The sequence below is a fragment of the Odontomachus brunneus genome, unplaced genomic scaffold (genome assembly GCF_010583005.1).
Source record: "Odontomachus brunneus isolate Ranch 3 - 2012 unplaced genomic scaffold, Obru_v1 Obru_scaffold_010, whole genome shotgun sequence".
Lineage (NCBI taxonomy): Eukaryota > Metazoa > Arthropoda > Insecta > Hymenoptera > Formicidae > Odontomachus > Odontomachus brunneus.
Genome location: NW_022639460.1, coordinates 2,247,278 through 2,269,614, shown reverse-complemented (window position 1 = coordinate 2,269,614; position 22,337 = coordinate 2,247,278). Strand labels below are relative to the sequence as shown.

The following is a 22,337-nucleotide window of genomic DNA, read 5'->3' as shown; positions in this document are numbered from 1 at the left end:
TATGTTCTCTAAATTTTTCCATATTTTCATATTTGGTATATACGATTTAATTGGGATTACCATGTTTTTACTTGTGTCAAATATATTGAGAACGCAAAGCACACATAACGGCAATTAAATTTTTTGTATGCAGTTACTAAACGTTTGATTGATTCCATCTCAGTCAAATCCTGGTTCAGTGTTTCAAGTTTTAGTTCCGATAAGATCTTTTTCTTAGTGTAAGAAGAGGGGGAAATATAGAGGAAATATTTTAATAAAATACTGAGGGAAGAAATATTTGTGAAAAATTAAAAATACTTGATGCGAGTATTAATAACATATTTACTACACACTACTCTATAAAATATTTTTCAAATATGGAAATATACATTTTTTTTAAACTTTAGCTTTTCACGAAAGCAATTGTTTATTCTATTTAAGTAAAAGAATTTCAATGAATATGTTATTAATAACCGAATAACCTCCGAGTAAATATTTGTTACTCTTCTTTGATATTTTTTTCTCAGTGCAGATGCATCAGTTCCCAAAATATAAATAGCACTTGAAACAGAAGGACAACAAATGAAGGCAGAATGTCAGCGTGTTATATGGTTAAAAAAATATATTGTAATTTTTATATATATAGTAAAAAAGATATAATACGTGGTGAAGATCTGCAGCAATTTTCACTACAAAATTCTCTCTCCCTATACGTGAGTCTGAAGAAATTATCGATTGAAATTCTTATTGACCGTGAAAAGTGAAATCAGCTTGTATATTCGTCTGAGGGACGAGATGTTGGGAGGGTGAGGTTGAACGTATGTATAATCGGGATCGTTTGAACTTGTAAGGCTGACAGGTGAGGCTGAAAATCTAATCTCTCTCTTTCTCTCTCTCTCTTTTACACACACATACACACACACACACTCTTTTTATCGCTTGTCGACTTATGTTGGTTTCGAAAAAGGAAGATATAAAGGGCTCTGCTACACGAGCCGGAACGTAGATGCTGTAGCAAGATAGAATCGGTGGCACCGAAACTTGCTTTGCGTAAAAGAAAGAGAAAGAAGAAGAGAAAGAAAGAGACGTACAGGTACTTACGTTCTGACCTATATTTAGGTTCTTTCTCAACCTACGAATTACACAACGTTGCCCGACGTCTGAAATGATCAACCACATTTACAACAACGAGCGTCCACGTCTGGCCCTGTCTCTCTCTTCCCCCCCCCCCTCTCTCTCTTTTTGTACGTATCTCTGTCTTTCTCTCTCTCGAATGACCTCCCCGTTTTTTATTTGGTGGCAGTTCCGCGCTCGGTCGCAGGTCAGACGGGGCGTCCCCGGGAGTATTTTCCGATGAGCCTCCCCTTTGCTTGCGCACGTGCAGCTAATTACTTTGGAGCGGGCTTTAATTGCGAAGCGCTTTCGACTGCGAGCAAGCCGGTCTTGGTCCGCGATCGTGTGTGAAGTAACAGAAGGCGCAATCTCGGCCGTTTCGATCCACGACGCTGCTTTCGTTTCGGGAAAAAGGGAAAGTGAGCTTCTCTCTGCTGGCGCACGCGTTCCTCCGAGATGAATAAACACGGCGGACCGTTCCCTCTCCCCTGCGCGTCCAGTCTCCGAGCGGCGCGGCGTATTATTCGGCCTTTTGGCCCTCCGCTTCCACGACGAGGGCTAAACCCCCGGTGCCTGCTACATACTAACACATACACATACATTCGAGCTCCAGATGCGCCCGGCGAAAAAATGGAAGCTGGATTATGCGTGCACACACACATACACACACACACACACGCACACACATACACGCGAGCGTACACACAGCGGGGGTTTGCGGTCGAGAAACGTCGCGCGACGTCGGTCACCGGAGCCGTCGAAGAGGATCTCCTCGTGTGCATAATGGAGGCTCGAAAAACGAGGCAAAGCGAGGTGAAGAGAGCTGACCTACTGTGGCAAGTGGCTCAGGGCCGTCGCTGTCCAAATCGTCCCCCCGATCGCCCCCCTCCGGGCATCCTCTCTCCATCCGGTACCATGCGGCAGTATCCAGGTCCGTCTCTCTCTCTCTCCCCCTCTTTCTCCCCCTCCCTATCTTTCTCTCTATCTGCACCGCGGTGCCCTCGTGGCCACTTTGTTCACCACCTCCTCCTCCTCCTCCCCTTCCTCCTCTTCCTGGGTCCTGCCTGACTCTCCCGCTTCTCCTCCCTCGGCCCTTTTGTACAGGTCGATTTATAAAGGGGAATTTTCGGTAGAAATAGGGCCGCTTGTGGAAATATAAATGAAAAGTAGCCGAACAAGATGCGTCGAGAAACTGACCTCTTCGAGGATGAAAGCGATTTTCGGGTTTCGTGGCAGGTGGCCCCTTCGCTGCACGTTATCTCCGTATAATACTTCGCTTTTACTTGAGTCGATTTTCCTAATGTTGTCTCCATACATGGAAAACTATTGTTCCACTGTTAAGAAAAGCGTTCAATGAGAAGAAAATACTTAAAAATTTATTTGTGGAAGATGAACTTTATATTCGCAGAAATAAATTTTGTTTCACAAAAATAAACTTTATATCTCACTAATAAATTTTTACGTATTTTTTCTCCGTGTTTATTCCAAATTTATTTTCCTTCTCTTAAATAATGATTATCTTCAAAAAATATTTTCTTGATAATAGTCTCAAGATATATACTCATCATCAATTTCAGAGAAGCTTATTATTGTGTACTCAAAAAAAGAATTTATTGTTTTTATTAGAATATTATGAAACTTGATAAAAGAAAGAGTTATATAAGCAGAAAACTGAATTTTTGTTTTAATTTAATATTTTTGATTGAAACGCTAAACCAATTAAGATTCAGAGTGAATTTTGAATAAGTTTGATGCTTATGACCGATTTGTGGATACATTGCTCATAAATTGCTTAAGACTAGTAACATTACATTAATTTGAATGCAGTTTTTCTATGATGTGCGCGTAATTATTTTACCAAAGCATTTATATAAGCAGAAAACTGAATTTTTGTTTTAATTTAATATTCTTGATTGAAATGCTAAACTAATTAAGATTCAGAGTGAATTTTGAGTAAGTTTGATGCTTATGACCGATTTGTGAATACATAAACTCATAAATTGCTTGAGACTAGTAACATTACATTAATTTGAATGCAGTTTTTCTGTGATGTGCGTGTAACTATTTTACCAAAGCATTTTTCTCTGGCGACTATTACTCAGACTTGATGGTTATTATCAATCTTTCCTGCTCCTAAATTTCGCGACGTCCACTTGTTGTAGATTACTCTGTATACTGGGAAAGTTCGCAAGGGGAGTTGGCGGCGATGGACCAAATGGATCGTAACGCCGAATCGTCGCGGCGGATAATAAGTCCCGAGTCGATAATAGATCCGGATAACTGAGCTTGTCTATCGTGACGCCGTCGCGCGATAAACGACGTGTATCGGTTTTAGAGGCGATCAGAGGCGTGTTCCGGGCCTCTAACGTGAGCGCGAAGGTGAAAGCTTCGATAATTGAAGCGCCGTGAATGATATAGATCTGAGGTAGGAAGAGACAGAAAGAGAGGGAGGGGTGGGAGAGAAGAGCGAGTCAACACGACGAGGTCCTACTTGCGAGTGCTTTCCAAGCCGATTCTGCTGTTTAAGTAACGATTATTGCGAGACACGGTGCTGCGAACGAGCGAATTAGCGCGGCCGTTGTTTGCTCTTTCGCTCTTTTTTACGGTATCTCTCTCTCTCACACACACTCTCTCTCTCTCTCTCTCACTCTCGTTCACTTCCACTTCATTATCTCGATTACGAATGGGCGCTCGGAAGAAGTAATAGAATATCGCACCCTTTTAACCTTTAAGTATCACGGCAAAAATCGTTTGTACGTGACTTCGCCGGTGCATTTTATCTCGAATAGGGGAGACTATATGGTCCTAGGGGTATGCTCATGTGCTTTTTTAAGTACTTATCTTGAGAGGAATAGTGAGTGCAAAATTGCAAAATGGTTCTTTTAGAACACAAACCCTTTTCTCTGACTTTCATTAAAATCGGAATAATAGTTAAGAAATAGAAAAATTTGATTTGGCAATAGCAAAGTAAATTTTTGAGTCTCTCGAAATTTTATATTAATATTCTTCGTGACTGAATAAAATTAAGCGATGTATTACTAGATAGAATAAAATTTTTTGCAAGTGTATGATATACTGTTTTTGGTAACAAGTGCAGTTTTCATTCATAAGATGATTGCAACAGAATATAGGGGCGGATGAAATAAAGTTGGGCGTAATAAAGATCGGCGGGAGAGCTGTGGAAACCTCTCGCGGAGACTCTGAAACTATTAATCAGGAGATATATCTCATACGCCTTCTTTACCTAGCGCTACTAGACAACTGAACCCGGTACCAGAGCAAGATTGTTGCATGCTCGTATTTTGGTTATTACAAAAAAAAAATATACGGTTAACAGAGTCATGGCGGGCATTAATACATAGAATAAGGTTGCCTCTATCATGCACTGAGGGAAAAATTACCTTAAAATCAACAAATATTTCTTTGATGGGTGCCATTAATATATTTATTCACAAATCTAAATTCTCTTTATTTAAACCAAATATTGTTTACTTAAATCAGGTAAACAATATTTCATTTAAATAAAGAGAATTTAGATTTAAGAAATCAAAGAAATAATTATTAATTTTAAAGTAATTTTTCTCTGTATAAGTGTGCTTATACAGTCAGTCGCAACAATTAGTTACCTGAGAAGTTGTAACTTCGAAATTCTCAAATATAGGGCATCTAGTCCCGGTCTCCTCTACGCGAAGGGCAGGGGAGGAGCGCGGTTATTTTTCGGCCGTGTTGCACGGACCACAATATCAGCGTGTGTATCCTTTGTTAACGAAGCCCGCAGAGATTCAATATCCGACTGGGTGATTCGTGACTCGCGCGGCTTTTTCGCTCGGCCGGCGTAAACGCCTACCTCCTGGACGGTGAGGAAAGTGAATCAGCCGGTGTCGAGTGAAAATCACCTAGTGAAAATGTGAAGGCCGGGTAGAGTGGCGATTTGAAAGTTCGCCGCCGTAGCTTCCAGCTACGAGTCGATTTTCACTTCGCCCGCGCCCGCTTGCCCGCCTGCCTGTCCGACCATCCTCTCGTCCGTCCAAGAACCAGGCAGGCAGGTAGACATCCCCTGCGCGCGAAACGTTCCGGCAAAAGGTCGACGTTATTGCTCACAGAATTCTAAGTATTGTGTTCACGCATCGTCGGCTACGTATGTTAACTAGCCCCGACAAGTGATACATGGAGATGATATAAAAGTGTGAAATTTACTAGAATAATTCTGATTTCTTTATTAATTTTTTTTCCTTAATTGTACTTTTTGATAAATTTCAGGAAATATTATATGTTATCAATTTTCCTTATAAGTTCAAAATAATCACAGCTTTGTATCACATATTCTAGGGTATATTTCACACGTAAAAGTAAATTTATATAGGAAATAACGGGTTTCTTTCATATACTGAGAAAAAATACATGAAAATTTATTTTTGGGATGCACAGTTTATTTCTGTGAAATAATCATTTATGTAAATTTTTATATTTTTGTATCATTTATATAATTTTTGTATTTTTAATAAATTTATTTACATAATATATTATTTATATTTATTTATCATTTATACAATTTATATTTATATAATTTAGTCGTACAATATGTAATACAAACCTATCATTTTAAACCTTATTGATAACAAATTGTAATATTTCTTGGAATTACGCTTTATATGAAATGATTTGTTGTAGGCACTGTAAACATTGATAAGATAATATCAAGAAAAATGAGTTTGCGATGTGAGCGAGTTGATAATTGTTTTTAAATTTAATATCTTTGTTGCACCAGCAAATCTGCTTAATTATAACGTTTAGTTTTACTTCAGCAAGTTATAGATTTGCAAAATCAATTGAATCATTTTTTTTCCGTGAACTGATGATAGATTAGTGAATGTATAAATTCGTGAAATATTAGAAACGACTAACATTTATTTGACTTCAGCGTGTATTTTTCTGTGTGTACACTGTGTGTCGCCTTTTAAATCGCGAACGATCGATGTCGAGAGCGCACGCATTGTGTTGACCTTCATGAAATTTACATTAAAATTTATATTATGCCCGCGCACGTATATGATATAAATACTTCAGATAAATTCCATAAATTTATGAGGAGGAGTGAGTAGTAATTTTGCAGATGAATCCGTAAATAATTACGAGTCTATGACGAACGATAAATCCCAAATTATTAATTAATATTTGCAAGTACACGAGAGAGGAGGAATACACGAAGGTCTGTGTAAACTTATGGAATTTGTGACGGCTCTCGATTTAGCTCGTCAGTTATCTGTTACGTGGATAATGTTGATAAACTCACGAGTGTCCTCTGTGGCTTTTGATTTCAGGATGTCCTTGGTTTGCGTCGTCCTTGTGTGATATCGTCAAACAGCAGCGAACTATGCCAACAAGTAAGTACTCACGTCCCCGACGTATGTCGGCCGCGAATCTCTTTTGACAAATGCAGATTACCTCAACGCTCGTCGTATCGAGCGGCGACCTTCTTCTCGCTCCTTCTACCTGCGTCCTCGTCGCGATATCGGCAACCGATGCGATCTCGAGAGCGTTGAAATTCCGGCTCGATCGCGCATCCTTTAATCAGTTAATTAATTAGCATCCCCTCTTAACTTCTTGGGCATCGTTTGACGTCTGGCGACGAAATGGCACGAGTCTCGTGCTTCGCGACTTTTCCTCTCCGGAAAGAGAGAGGGAGAGAGATTTAACAATGCATTGTCTTAGTGCTGTTTGAGACTGCAATAGAAAATTTTATCAGAAAATTGATAATAATAAATAATATTATAATAATTATATATTATTGTAAATATTATAGAAATATTATTATATTATTTATTATAAGTTTTTTTTCTGATAAAATTTATTGAAATTTAAATTCTTTTATTTAAATAGAATAACTAATTTCTTTTATGAAAAGTTAAGATTTTAAGAAAATGTATATTGTCTCTTATGCGATAAAAATGTTATATTAGTATAGGCAAATATGTTATTAGTACTATCGCGGTTAAATATTTTTTATTTTTTAAGTATTTTTTCCTTTCAGTGTAGGAATATTGATTCAAAGTCACTTCATAGCTTTTAAAATTATCGAAGCTGTGTTATCTATTTTAAAAATTGCTTTTACTTCGTTCTTTCTAATTATTTATTAAAAGTTTTTGTTTTTTTTAAGCCAGTTGAAGCAAATGGAACTTTCGTTTTGTATCTTTAAATATATTCTTGGATTTTCAAGAAAGTAACCAGAATACCCAATTTCTAGGTTACCTGAACAAACTGGAGCAATAACAGTAATCTAAAAGTTATATAGATAACAAATATGATACATACATACGTAGAAAACAAACTCACAACTTCTTTCTTTTTAAGTTAAGGTTATAAATGTTAAGGGAATGTTAAGGGATTTCTAACCTTTGAATGTTTACTAATAAACTACATTCAGAAATTTTTCTGAGAAGACTACGCACATATCGATTTGGCATATTTATTATAGAAGCACGAAAAAGCACGAGATAATAATTGTTTGAAAATATCACATCGAAAACGCGGTTTTGAGAGAAACATATTTAAACTTTTAAGTACATTCCCGAGCAAACACACACATATCTTCAATATTCCTTTGTACTTATATGATAAGTATGTTAAGCTACAAATCGCCAAGTTATTTTTCCAGAGAAAATTCCTGAATATAATCTATTTTTTCAGGTTGCAAAGATAAAAAGCTCCTTAAATCGATACTTGAAATTGTCGAAATCATTGTTGCCTCCTTTTGATGCTAACTAAAGCCTGATCAATATGTTCTTTGTTTCCTGTTTCTTATTTTCTATCTTTTTTTAGTTTAAGGTTGAAGGCTTGAGTCAGAAAGAGATAAAGAAAAAGTAATAGGAAGCAAATAAAACATTATAGATCAAGCTTAATTGTCTCTCCCGTACACTGTGTGTTTTACTTCATAACCCAGATTGTATAATTTTGTCAGTTTGCAATTAAGTGATTAAGTGATTTTTTGACAGTTTACTATATAATGACAAGAGATTAGAGAAAAGACAATAATGAGACAATAATGGTAGGTAATGAAGGAAATGAGACGGGAAAGGAAGCAAGAGAGAAACAGAGAACAGGCATACGGGAAGACTGCTGGGAAAAGAGAGATAAAAATATCGACTCAACATGTTTTTTTATGATAAGATTTCGACTATGGACACATTATTGACTTGACACATTTTTTATGATAGAATTTTAAACACGGATAGTTTTTTTTCACCTCATCAATTCTTTTCAATTTTACTATATTTTTAGAAGTCCACAAGTTACCTGTTAGTAACCTGTTAGTAAAGTCCATCTTCTTGCTACGGAATACAGAAAATTTCGCTAGAAACAAGTATTTAAAGCAAGTACTTAAAGGCTCCTTGTACCTCGTCGGCCATGTCAAATTTGTGACGTCAGAAGCGAGAAATGACATGCTGAAAGTTGTGTGCCATTCCTGAATAAAGACAAATATGGACGAGACAGGATTTTAGATTGCTTGAGCATATTTGTAAAATTGCCCGAAAGGTATCCCTTTCCCCTGATGATCAATAAATAGTTGTGTAATAAATGGTGAAATGAAGCATGTGAAATGATGAAATGAGTCTGCATACCTCATTTCATACATGTTATACATTTATACATATTATGGACTATTTATTAATCGTTAGGAAATATCGAAAGGAATATTTTCCGAATAATTTTACAAGTATGCTCAAGCATTTAAATATTCTTTCCTTCATATCTTTATTTATCTATCTTCATATCTTTATTTATATATCTTTATTTAAAAATGGCATTTTTGTCAGTATATTGTCAGTCATTTCTCGCTTCTAACGTCACATATTCAACATGATCGCGTCGAGATACAAAGAACCTTAATAGTACACTTTAGTTTCTAAAATATACTATAAATAGTACATAATTTATTAAAGATTATTATGAATGCAGACTATTATGAATGTCGACGTATTCCTTAATTACAAAATCCTATAGTAATTTTTTACTATAAAATTTTCTTCGTGTTTTCACCTATTTTTGCCTTCTGTTTCCATATTAATAGTTATTATTTGAAATCATTTGTTTCACATGAGATACTCAGATTTGAATTCAGAGATAGATGAAAATTTTTTCAGTTGAATCACGCGATTACTGGTATAAATATTATATATATCATATATAAAATATTATATATATCATATATAAAATATTATGATATATATGAAATGTTATATATATCATAATTAAACTGAGAAAAGTTGGATCTAACTCTGAATAAAAACCTGAAGTATTTTACACAAGTAATAAGTTTCAAGTAATGACTATTAATACGGGTCTATGGCCTTGTATTAATAATCATTAACTTGAAACTTGTTTCAAATAAGATTTTCACATTTAAATTTAGAGTTAAACGTCGAGTCTTCCTATTGAATCGCGGCTACAAATATAATATTATGTATATCATATATCTTAACTCAAGAACGTAAGTATATTACTTCAAATTAAAATCTGATTATTTCACGTGAGACAAGTTTCAACCGACTATTAATACGGGCTTATATATCTTTCATCTGGTTGTATTCCTTTATCTCTCTTCTTGCAAATTGCCTTTATTTTCGAGAAAATGACTTTGATAATTTCGAGTATTGACTCTACCCATCTTTTTATGAGAGGATTGTGTTTTTTACCTCTTATAGTAGTTAACGACACATTACATAAAATAATGAAGGTATGCAGTAAAAGCAAAATGGCACGAGCTTGTATTGTTCTAATGACAATCAAAGTCTCGAGTCGATTTTCCCGGGACATGTCGTCGTCTCGGAGTGAGTCGTCTTTGTCGCACGGCGCTCCGTCAACGTCTGCTTCCGCATTGCGTATCGCGCATTCCGCGCGCGATTCCGTCGCGTTACTTCTTCTCCATCGGGAGAGACGTTCATTCTTGCGCGGTGAATCGTGTTTCGCAAATGCTTTATGACCGTTGCCGCCGCTAAGTAAGGAAAATCAAGCGGCGCGTGCCCGCCGTGTATGTATGCGTATGTGTCCGCTTGTGTCAACGGCGACTTGTACCGTTGCTTACGCGAGATACAACGAGATATTTCGCGGCTATTGTGAATATACGCGAAAGTGACATCACTCGCGCGTCCTCGGTTACATAAAGATATCGCCCCGTCGCCAACATCGATGATGATGATTCTTCCACGTTACGTGACTTCTCATCGCGCCCGCGTATGCACGCGCGTGTACGCGAGGAGTGCATTTATAAGGTTCTCGCGGCGCGTCGACGTTTCAGGATTAATGGTTGTACGAGCAATCTTTACTGACGATCGGATTTTATAAAAGCAAAGATGAACATTGAAATTTGACGGTTTAAGGGGCCAAACTAATGTAACGTAAAAAGTGTATTTTTAGACATTCATTTTGTGAAAGTGGATCAACCGAATGTTTTGAAACATTATATATTAATTGAGTAACTGTTAAACTTTATATTGCTATTTTTGTTATTTAGAAAAATCTATAAATGAATGTGCAATATGTGGCCGAACTCATGACTGCAAAAAATATCGCTGTAATCGACGGGAAAGATAGCACCTGTTCTTTATTACACAGAATGAGAAAATAGAAATACAAAACAAACGATGAAAATTTGCTCAAAACAATATGTCATGCAAGGGAAAAATATTACAGGTCTTTCTAGTTAATTTTATTACAAGCGGTGGTATAAATAGTTGAGATAAAAATATAAAGAAAATGGTCAAAATTTGCCGTAAAAAACAATGTATCATATCATAAAATCTGTTTACTTATCATAAAATCTGATAAGTAAACTTACCCAAAAGGTACACTTCGATTTCTTTCTAATTAGGCAGAAATGTAGAAATACATAAAATATTTAGGTTATATTTTTTCATTTTGGTCCACTTTGAATTTCACGGGCAGCTTATAGTTTTTTAATGTTCTCACTCCTATCATCAACAAAAATGTATAAGAAATAAAATTGAATACAAGATATAGGCGATTTTGGTTTGTTGATTATGAATATGAAGTCAAATGTGTAAAATTATTTGTATAAATAATAAAATGTTTAAAAAAATATATAAACAGTTGAAAAAAATTATTTATACAAATAATTTCTCGGTTCGTCTGAGATTTGAACCATTTTTAACTAATTTAGCACAGATTTGAAATATTTCGGTTGGAATCTCGGCTAAAGAAATTTAGAATTTGTCTCAATTATGCCGATTTTGTTAAAATTATTTAACTATATCTTGTATTCAATTTTATTTCTTATGCATTGTACTTATTGATGATAGAAATGAGAACATTGAAAAGCTATAAACTGCCCGTGAAACTCAAAATGGGCTAAAATAAAAAAATATCACCTAAATATTTTTTGTACTTCTACATTTGTGCCAAATTAGAAAGAAATCGGATTGACCTTTTGGGTAGGTTTATTTGTGAGTGCATCTTTTAATAAATTTGTCGCTGCGTCAGTAACGACAGAAAATTTACATTGTTGCATATAATATAAATTCATCGGTTAATTTAATACAGTATATTTGACTGATAAATATAAGAAAAAATTGAATGGAGTTTCTGTCATTCAATTGTATGACGTCATGGAAGTCTATCTAGTTGTTTCAATCAAGAAGAAGAAAATAAGATAATTGTTTTATTGGATATAATGCATTCAATATAAATGTATTGCTGTAAATGTGTTGTTAGTTAAATAATATTAAAACGTTAGAACGAATGCAAGCCACTTGGCGTTGTCGCGCGCTAAATGAGTTTTTTTACGGCTCGATTGAAAAGGGAGGTAAAAACAGTTCGCGCCACAAAGGGTCGAAAATACACAGAGATCAAAGTTAGGAGAAGAAAAAAAAGCCAAAAACGCACGCACGAATACGTCGGAAGCGCCGAGGAATGTCATCAATTGTTATTCGGGAAACTTTGTTATTATAATTGCCAGCATTATCGGATTACTCGCGCAAAAATGCGTCCTACGCTTTCATCGTTCCTGAGCGGACATCAGTGGAATTTTAATTTGGAACCATTACCAGCGTGCAGTGGGCGTTCCGAATACAAAGGGCTGACTATACAAGGTGTCCCAGACTCTCCTCCGCAGTTTTTTTGAGAACGGATCGAAGGACAAAGGTCCCATATCGTTCGATATTCACAATAAATCTCGAGATATTAATTAAAATAGATTCGCTTTATGTTCGGCTCGCATTATTTGACTGGATAATTTAACAAAAATGATCAAATTTTGCTACTCGTTACGAAATCCTTCTTTTCAATGTGGATTTCTCACGCTGCCTTGTGAATCCTCGCACTTTTTCGAATCGGTCGCCTGAACCCGTTCTCATCGCTCGATTTTCACGCTCCGGGAGACGACGTCCACGCGCGAGGACGTTCCCGCGCGACGTCGCGAGCTATCCATTCAAGATCGACCGCGTTCGCATACTCGGTCGGTCGCGTCAGCGTTCTCATCGTCGAAAAGGTTAACTGTTTGATTGGATTAGCGCGCGGCTTGCAAATAGCGGGCCGACCTCGGCCGATCGTGTTCGACGCGTCGTCGCCGTCGTCCATGCGCGTGTGTGTCTGTGTGCGCGCGCGGCACGTATCGCGCGCGCGCGCGCGATGGCGGGCCTAGTCGAAAACCCACAATGGGAAAGAAAGCCGCTTCCGGGATTGACGCACGATAGAGCGCACAATGGGCGAGGACGAGCACGTAGCCGGAACGGCCGTCGAAATGGTTATTTTCGACGGTGAGGTCGTCTAGGACGTGGTAAAACGAGCGCTCGAGGACGACCTGTGCACCTGTGTCACGTATGCGTGTGTGTGTGTGTGTGTGTGTGTGTATGCGCGAGAACGTCGTGTGCCGCGACGTCCTCTCTCGCCTCTCACCGCTCCCCTTACCCCCTTCTCCGCACATTCAACCGACGAGCCCACGAAGATCTAACCTCAGCGCGACCTCCGGCGTTTCCTGCCTGCCTGTCCGCTTGTCCGTCCCGATCGACGATCATTCGGCAACGGCTGTCGATCCCGATGTACAGATATGTCGTGTAACACTAGCCGATGTATGCCTGTCGGTGTTCTTGAAATCGTACGCGGATAATCGACAGCCGCGGCTAGTCTTTCGGGAAGAAAAACATAACGGAGAGAATTATAGCTATTTTTTTTACGTATATAAATTCTTTTCAATTCTGCTATGCATTTAGTATAGATTGTCGAGGACACTTTCGCTGGAAACATAACAGATTTCATTAGAAACGTAGCGAGTGTTTTAATGGCATATTTCAGGTTCTAAATATTCGTATTTGAAGAAATACTAAGAAAATAATATACTAAAATAATAAGAATGTTTAGGATCGGGAATGTGTCCGGGAATTGGTACATTTATCCTAGAAGATATTATAGTTTTTATCATATAAATTCTGTTCTTCCTGATAAGGCATATAGTAGATTTTGCTAGAAACATAACAAATTTGTTGCTGCATTTGCAATACTACAGAAAATATACATAATTGTATGACTATGATATTATATGCTTATTTGAACATTAATTCAATATAAATAATTTGCTTCATTAACGTAATTAAAAGAATTGTAAAGTTTCCATCGACGATTTTCTTACGCCGTGATAATCATACAAGTCAATTTGGATTACCAAGTCGTTATTCAAAAAAGTAACGGTAACTGCGTTACAAATAACGTGCTATTTTGTTCTTTTTTCTATTTTTACTTTTTTCCAACTTTTTTTTTTAATTGCGAATTTAATCTCGACGTTGTTTTGCGCTAGGAAACGAATATGCACCACTAAACGCGATAGCATTGAGATTACACGGTGCATGATTACGTTATACCGTTGCATTTCAGGAAACACGTGTTACTGATAATACCGTAATATTTTCGCGTCAAGTTACAGGGAGATAACGAATACGCGATTTTCCGCCGTTATTCGTCGATAATTCGCGCAAACTCACGCGATCCGTCGAATTCCTGACAGGGCCGACCCGAGCGACGACGTTATATTCATATCGACGTTATCACGCATCACGTAATTTTGATATTATCGCGTTTACCCGACTAGAAATATATCCCATGACCCTGATCACGTTGATCCCAATCAATTAGCAGATTTGCATAAAGTGATGTTATCGTGTTCTGACTATTAATAAAGTTCTAATTAATAATCCTTATAATCAATACATCGCACATGTGGCGAAAGGCATCAAGGACATATAAGTGCAAATGTGCACCAGTAATTTCTGCCGACTTATAACTCGTCCTCGAGTTGGTAAACTTCAATTTTTTTACTTTTTTATAAGAAAAGAAGGTCAGAAATTTGACAATGATGATATAAAATAATGATATAAGAAAATAATAAAAGAGTGGTAATAATAAAAGATCGATGCACATCTGATTGTATTCCGAAAAAATCACTTTTTGAGGAAATCGTTGGCACAAATTTGCATCATAATGCATTTAAAGGGTCAATAAGGTTCTGATTGCCACGTTACATGTTTTAATAAGACCCGATAACACCACCTAAGGCTCTCCTTGTATCTCGTCGGCCATGTCGCATTTCTGACGTCAGAAGCGAGGAGTGACATGCTGACGGAAATGCGTGTCATTCCTGAATAAAGATAAATACGGACGAAAGAGCATTTGAGATCGCTTATAAAATTAAAAAAGTATCTCTTTCCCTTGATAATCAATAAATAGTTGTATAATAAATGATGCTCATCATTGTATAATAAATGACGTTTATCATACGACTATTTATTAATCGTCAGGGGAAAGGGATACTTTTCGGTCAGTTTTACAAGTACGTTCAAACACTTTCAAATGCTTCTTCATTCATATTTATCTTCATTTAGAAATGGCACGTAATTTTCTTCAGTATATATATCGTTCCTTGCTTCTGACGTCATAAATTTAACGTGGCCGCGGCGAGGAACCTTCACAAGCTAGATAATTCACTGATATCAACCCGACTAGAAATTTTGATCAAACATACTTGATATTGTCAAGGATTTGGGTAAATGTAAAGTAATCCTAAATATGATATAGCTTGTAATGTCCTGGTGAGAATTGAATAAGGAAGACCTTTGTAAGGTTATAATGATTAGGTCTATGATCTTAATATAGTAACTTGTAATATTATTTAATAAGGTTAGATTGATCGGGTCTTTGCCGGGAATCTTACTCGTTCTACCTATTGATTTATATTATCAGGTTTTAATGAGGACTATTTGTAGTTAACTTTATATTATATGTATAATTCTACTTGTGTATACTTATGTTTATAATAGGTTTAAATAATAAATTTTTCATTTTCATATAATTATTAAAAAAATTTTTTTTAGGTAATGAAAAATTAAATGAATTTAGCCTTTTTATTCTGCAGAAGTGTTAAAAGATTTAAAGCAAAGCCTGAGGGAACCCTTTGCTATGTGTAATCCGATATAAACTTAAAAAACTTAACCCTAATCCTTCCCCCGCGCACTCCACTCCACTCAAACATAACATATTTAACATAATAGCAAAATGATTAGTTGCACATATCAAACTATATTTTCTATTAGTTGTGATATAAAATCATCATTACTGTGCCAATATCAAACTCTACCAAGCACGATCACAAATCTTATGTACCTCTGCACTGAAGGAAAAATATTTAAAAATTTATTTGTGAGATATAAAGTTTATTCACAGAAATAAATGTTATTTTGCAGAAATAAACTTTATACTCCACAAATAAATTTTCAAGTATTTTTTTCTCAGTGCGTGACGTAGCAATTTTATGTAGCAAAATAGATTTGCTAGGCCGACGAGGCTTTCAGTTGTGTGAGAGCAAACATTCTGTTCTGTATAATAACTGCAGCATCGGCGAAGCAGCACAGAATTTGTTATCGGAACCGTTGCCACGCGATCTTTCGATTCGCGAGCAAGGACACTCGGCCGAATCTCTCCGTGCGCGCGCCGTGAATCACGAATTTCGAAAGTGCCCCCTTTCGTGCGCGCAACCTCGCGCTTTTCCTCCGTCCTCGCGGCCACGTTGCAGTAACACGTCGCGGCTAATCCCCGCCGAGAGGCAGTTTCCATCAGCCGCGTGGCCGTATCATTCGCGCCGTGTTTGCCGAGCGATATTATTCGATAAGTTTATTCCGAGCGGCGAATGTGATCGATAGCTTGCGCTCGCTGGCTCGCACGCGCGCGATGAGCGCGCGAAGAGCGTCGCTCGTCGTTCTACATCGCTTTTAGATTGCCGGATGACCTTAACCCCCGGTATCGATAATCGATGGAATCGATCGCTCGCTGGCTCGCGCGAAGGTATCCGCAGTCTCGACCCGGAGCTTCGCCGAGCTGTCGAAGGCCACGGTCGACTAATCCGAACCTCCGGGAAATTCTCCTGAAATATGCATAATGCGCGTCCAAAATTCTCCGCGACTCCGCGAGTCTTCCAGCCCCGTGTCGTCGTTCGTAAATAATTTCGTCGGGAAACCCGGCGAAATCGAGGCCGAGTGAGCGTCACGTGGATTTTTCCGCGGCTTGTCTCCTCTTTGAGCGTAATTGTTCGATTTCTTTGTTCATTTCTCGACGATAACGACGCTCGCCCACACTGAAAAAGGATTTCGTAATAAGTACAAAAATTTGGTGGTTTTTAATTATTTAATTTCAGTCAAATAATGCGGGCCGAACATGAAGTAATAATTAGGAAATGATTTAGTTATATAAAATAAATACATATAGTTCTCAGAATCAAGATTTAGTTACTCGAATTATATATTTAGGTCATCAAACTAGATTCTGAAATTTAATACCAAATTTTGGCAGCAGAAAATGAGATATTTGGTAACTATTGCTAAAATTTGTGTCCGAGGTGCTGCTCGTGAGGTGAAAATTATTTTATAGGTAATTTTTTTCTTTTCTTATTAAAAAAAAATCTCATCGTACTATTTGAACTATTTTAAGACATCTATGTTTTCTATTTTTTACATGGACGCTTTTTATCGCTTCATAGATAAATTTTCGTCCGTGGTTTCATTCGATCCTGCAGCGGTCACGCATCCTTCCTCAGACCCGCCCACCCGATGCTTTACTTTATTATCGAACAGAAACTGGCGAGTCCTACGAGCTGTGACGATATTTTTGTACTCATGCTTATAATATATCCTTATAACTTTCAAGAAACGTAGTAATGCTTTATTCACTGGCAAATATCAAGTATCATTTAACAACAGTCGATATGCGACGAATATCAATAGGTGATATATATTAATTTTGATTATTAATTTGCCGATTATTTTAACCAAAGAATATTTTCTTTTATGTAATTATGTAAAATAGACTCAGTTTGTTTATATAATAAGGACAATTATTGCATTTTGATGTAACTATGTAAGATACACTTATACAGTTTATTTGTATGAATTGAGAGAAAAATGTGTGAAACATAAAGACATCTCGCGTTTATTTTCGCGGTGTGGATGTTTCATATTTACTTAAATCTGGATTCTTTTATTTCAATAGAGTGAACGTTTGCTTTTATAAAGAGCAAAAGGGGAGACAATGCGTATTTCTTTAATTGAAAAATATTTTATACTAGTATAAATAAATACGTTATTAATATCCACTGAATAAATATTTTTTATTAGAGGTTTTTTTCTCAGTGTGGGGACATAGAGAGGAAAATTATGGCTGTCACACATGTTTGACGCTGGTAGCGAACGCGTTATAAATATTACGTCCGAGTATTTTCTTTTTTTATATCCGAGCTACAGGCGAGAACAACAATCGCGACATTCGAGAAAGGACACTTGCCCGCCTCGCACTGCATCGGGACGCAATTCTCCGCATTAATCGGAACAATGGGACTTACCTAACCCGCGCGCGCGGATTTGAAGCCGTCCGATAGCCGGAACTCTCTCGAGGTCCACGTGGCCATCGTGGCTACGTTACATCCGCTCCAGAAGCGGCTTCTATTCCTGCACGAGACACCTCCGATCGATGGCAGCTCCGTGTAACTTTTTGCGCGAAAATCCACCGACGACCCGCGACACATGCGTGTCGCTCGCGGATCCGGTGACAATCTCCGTAATTAGATTATGTAATGTCACGACCTTCGACTCGTGAACCAGTTCGATCTCTTTCGCGTCGTACCTCGCCTTCGCGTACGGTCGAGCGAATCCGAGAAGTCGCGGGGGTAATTAAGTAAACGAGCCGACTTCGGGGAAAAGAAAGAAGTAGTGTGTGAGAAAGAGAGAGAGAGGGGGAGAGGGAAGGAGGGAGGGAGGAGACAGAAGGATCACACCGTTAATTAATCTGTCATACCAGACTTCTCGGTGAATTTCGAGTAAGACTATTAAGTGTGCTTCCGTTCTTCATCTCGTGATTATGACGCGCGAATAACAACGCGTTTATAATCCATTTTACACTGAGAAAAAAGGCTGATAATTGTTACTAAATGTATTTAGTTTCAGCATTCAAGTAAAATTTCGGTCTCTAATATCAAATATGATAATAATAACCAAATATATAGGAGATTTCATGTACAAAGGACTTTTCGGAAAAAGAATCGCAACAAAAATTGCAGAATTTTGTAAACTGTACTTTAAACTATACAAAAATTATGATTAAATTTACTATATGTTTGCTTACAAAATGTTGTGCCCGATTTTTTACTGCAAAATCGCAGTAAAATGGATTAAAGATTTTAGTAACAGCTAAATATTTAAGAAAGTTTTTATCAAGTATTTAATGGCTACTATCGGATATTTGATAAGTTATAAAATCATTCAATTCTTGATGAAATATTTTGTAATTATTAATATATATCTTGTTAAAACAACGAAATATATTTGATAACTATCAACTGTACTGATATTAATATATATCATCTATTGATATTCATCGCATATCGACTATTGTTGAGTTGTTTCCAATAATTGCTAATAAATATGGCATTGTCGCGTTCCTTGAAAGTTATAAGGAGATATTATAAGCGTGACTGCAAATATATCGTCATAGCTCGTAGGACTCACCAGTTTCTGTTCGATAATAAAGTAAAGTACCGGGTGAGTGAGTCTCTGAGAAAGGATGCGTGACCGCCATAAGATCGAATGAAACCACAAACGGAAGTTCACGTATGAAGCGATAAAAAGCGTCGATATGAAAAATAAGAAAATATAAATGTCTTAAAATAAATTGTATACTGAAGAAAAGATTTGGTTATTAAAGCCAAAATTTGGTTAAATCAATTTAAATTATCCTCAAAGTTTCTTAATCTTCAGACTTTGAAGTGAATAATATTTTCAAAATTTTAACTTTATAGTTTTATATATTTATTTTTACTTGTTAGTTGTTTGTTTAGTAAAAAAGAGTACTTTAGTATTTTTTATCTTAAAATTTTCTTGAATTTCTCTTTTTTTTTTTTTAATTTTATTTTTAATTAAATTTTAATTTAAATTTTAATTTTAATTAAATTTTATTTTTGTTTGATTTTGAAGAAGCGAATCGTTTTCGAGAAAAGCGCACTTGAACGGTGAAAAGTGATATAAAAGAACTCATTATACTATTCTAACACCCTTTGTTTACTATAAAGATAATACAAAAATCATCAAGATCTGCTAAGCAACATAATAATTAGATTACGTTAGGTAGAAAATTCTTTTCATATTCTATCTTCGGAGATAAGTATCTCAGCAGAAATGCGTTGTAGGAAAATATGTCGTAAGAACTCTTATGAGGTTATTTTTACATATCTTCGTAGGAGATTGTCCACTTTTACTGAAACATTCTGTATAAGAGGATTCCGTTAAAGTTAAGATAACATTTTTTGGCTATACTCACAAATAGGACTGTGCACACGTATACTAAAATATAAAAATATTCAAAAGTGTAATTAATATATAATATATAAAATGAAACACAAAGAAAGGAAAAGAAAAAAACTCTCTTTCTTTTTCTAGAAATACATAATAATTATATCAAAAGTAATTATGTCTAAGAAAGAAAAAGAGAGAGAGAGAGAGAGAGAAAGAAGGAGCGAGAAGATTTACCCCGTGTCCTTACTAGTTTTCCATTCTATAAATATAATCCGAGTTGAGGTAAAAAGCGGTTACATCGATCGCGTCGCGCGATGGTCTCTCTCTCTTAAAGCGGAGATCGCCTAACGCGCGCGCGACGCCTTGGCCCACAAGAGGAGACGACCTCATTTTTATTACAATTCAAACGCAATCTCCCCCCCCCCGTCATGCCCCTCGCCCTCTGCCGTCTGTCCTCCCAGAAGAAATGTCAGCCGATTGTGGACGAATCGAGCACAGGGAGAAATCACTCGTCGATATGAATATACTGTCGTTGCTCGGGTCGGCTCTGTCGGGAAACGCGACTGCCACCTTCGTGTCTGTCTGCGAGAGTGCCGATTGTGCGGAACTTGGCGATTTAATTGCACGTGCTCGACAATCGCGATCGCCCTCTTCGAGCGAGAAGAGAGCGCTCGGATTCTCAGAGCGTTGACTTGAGTCGCGCGGGAGATCGTGACGCCTGTCGTGTGTATATCTGTTTGTCTAGTTGTTATCGTAAGTCATTTAAAACGTTATCGCGTTTGATTGTTATATGCTGAGGAAAGAAAGTGGAAATTAGTGTTTCTGCCATTTAATCTTTCTGCCAGAAAGGTAGCATTGCCTTTTACTTATACTGAAAGCCTTAACCCTACAAAGATGATGATAATCTATGGTACGACTCAGGGATGAGTAAATTTTACTCATTCAAGTGATATTTCGCAAAAAAGAAGTGATGTTCATCTTTCAGTGGGCGATGAGATACATTACCGCTTGAGAGTTTCGAGCACTTTATAATTTGTGTATAAAATCATGTTTTTTTAATTAATATCATTATTTTATTGAGGGCAAGCTTAAATTATCCGGCGTTGCTCGGACTTCTTGTACCTGGAACATCTAAACTTAATCATCACAAAGCGTTAAGGGGATAAGATAAGGAAGGAGAGGTGAGATATTTAGATTTCACGTAACTTATATTTTCTGCAGGACTTATATTTTAGAGAGTAACTTAGAGGGGAAATTTGGTTGAAATCGGTCAAAGGGTTTAGAAGTTCGGTTTAGAAGAATAAGGCATATACAAAAAGACATTCTATTTTATGATTGTTAAAACTGAACTGAAGTTCAGTTATAAGTCAGGTTTAGTAATCAGATTGATGAAACAAATATTGATTGTCAAATTTTCGGAAGGATCTAGGTTGCCGCGAATGTATTTGTTCGGTCAAATCCGGCTGTGATCTCAAATCTGGATTTGGACATGATGCTTCGAATCTTCACAGATATCTCGGAAAATCTGAGTTCCCGGATAATCTGGAATTTGCAGTGTCACATTTATTCGCTATATCCGCGTAATCAGATATCTGAATAATGTTAGATCCGAGTAAACTTTGAAGCTTTAGTTTAAAGTTAGTTAAGAGGGTATTCTGGTTTAAAATGTCGCAAAAAGGTATTTTCCGGAATTTTTTAAACGGAAACGAAAAAATTGAATAATGTCAAACTTTGCATATTCTTTCAATTTTATTTTAAGAATATACTTTAATGTTTAAGTAAACAAAGGAGCTGTTCATTTGTATGTTATATCCTGGTCACTAGGAAATAAAACCGCATACGGACGGTGATTGTGATCTTCCAGATATCTGAAACGCAAAAATAAAATATTTTTTTATACAGAAAAAGTGTGACTATCATTTGAACTAGAACTCTAAACTAATATACTATTCTGTTATATTACTGATATATTATTATTCTGTACAAAAAGGTGACTTTTTATTACAAAAATTTAGTTTCGCGTCAGTGTCCTCTGTTAGTTCATTAAAAAAAGAAAATACTAATAAAAATAAAATAAAATATTAATAAAAATACTAATAAATGTGTGTGTATATAATTATCATTTGCATGGCACAGAATCTTAAAGCTCGCACGCATGCTCGCTCACTTTGTGTCCCTAATGAAATACTCAAATCCTCTGACCGTTAAAATTACTAGTCTACTCTGAAAGTATAGGGGAGGCAAAGTATATAAGAGGGGTAGTACATAAGCGTACACATCAGTCCGGTTTCAAAAATCACGAGGAGACGATAAAGACCCAACATACGCGTATAGGGGCAGAGAATTGGGGTCCGCATCCCCCTTTCAACACGCTAAGCAGAATAATTTTGTTTCTGGAGCAGTTCCTCT

At 36.7% G+C, this 22,337-nt stretch overlaps 1 protein-coding gene across 7 annotated transcripts in view; it reads left to right on the top strand.

Annotated features, from left to right (window-relative positions):
• LOC116840472 (protein roadkill) overlaps positions 1-22,337 on the top strand; it is a 223,911-nt gene that overhangs the window by 82,882 nt on the left and 118,692 nt on the right. For all 7 annotated transcript variants that reach the window (XM_032807234.1, XM_032807230.1, XM_032807228.1 and 4 more), the window contains one exon: positions 6,414-6,476. The gene's annotated coding sequence lies outside the window, so the exon portion shown is untranslated. The remainder of the gene's footprint in view (positions 1-6,413; positions 6,477-22,337) is intronic.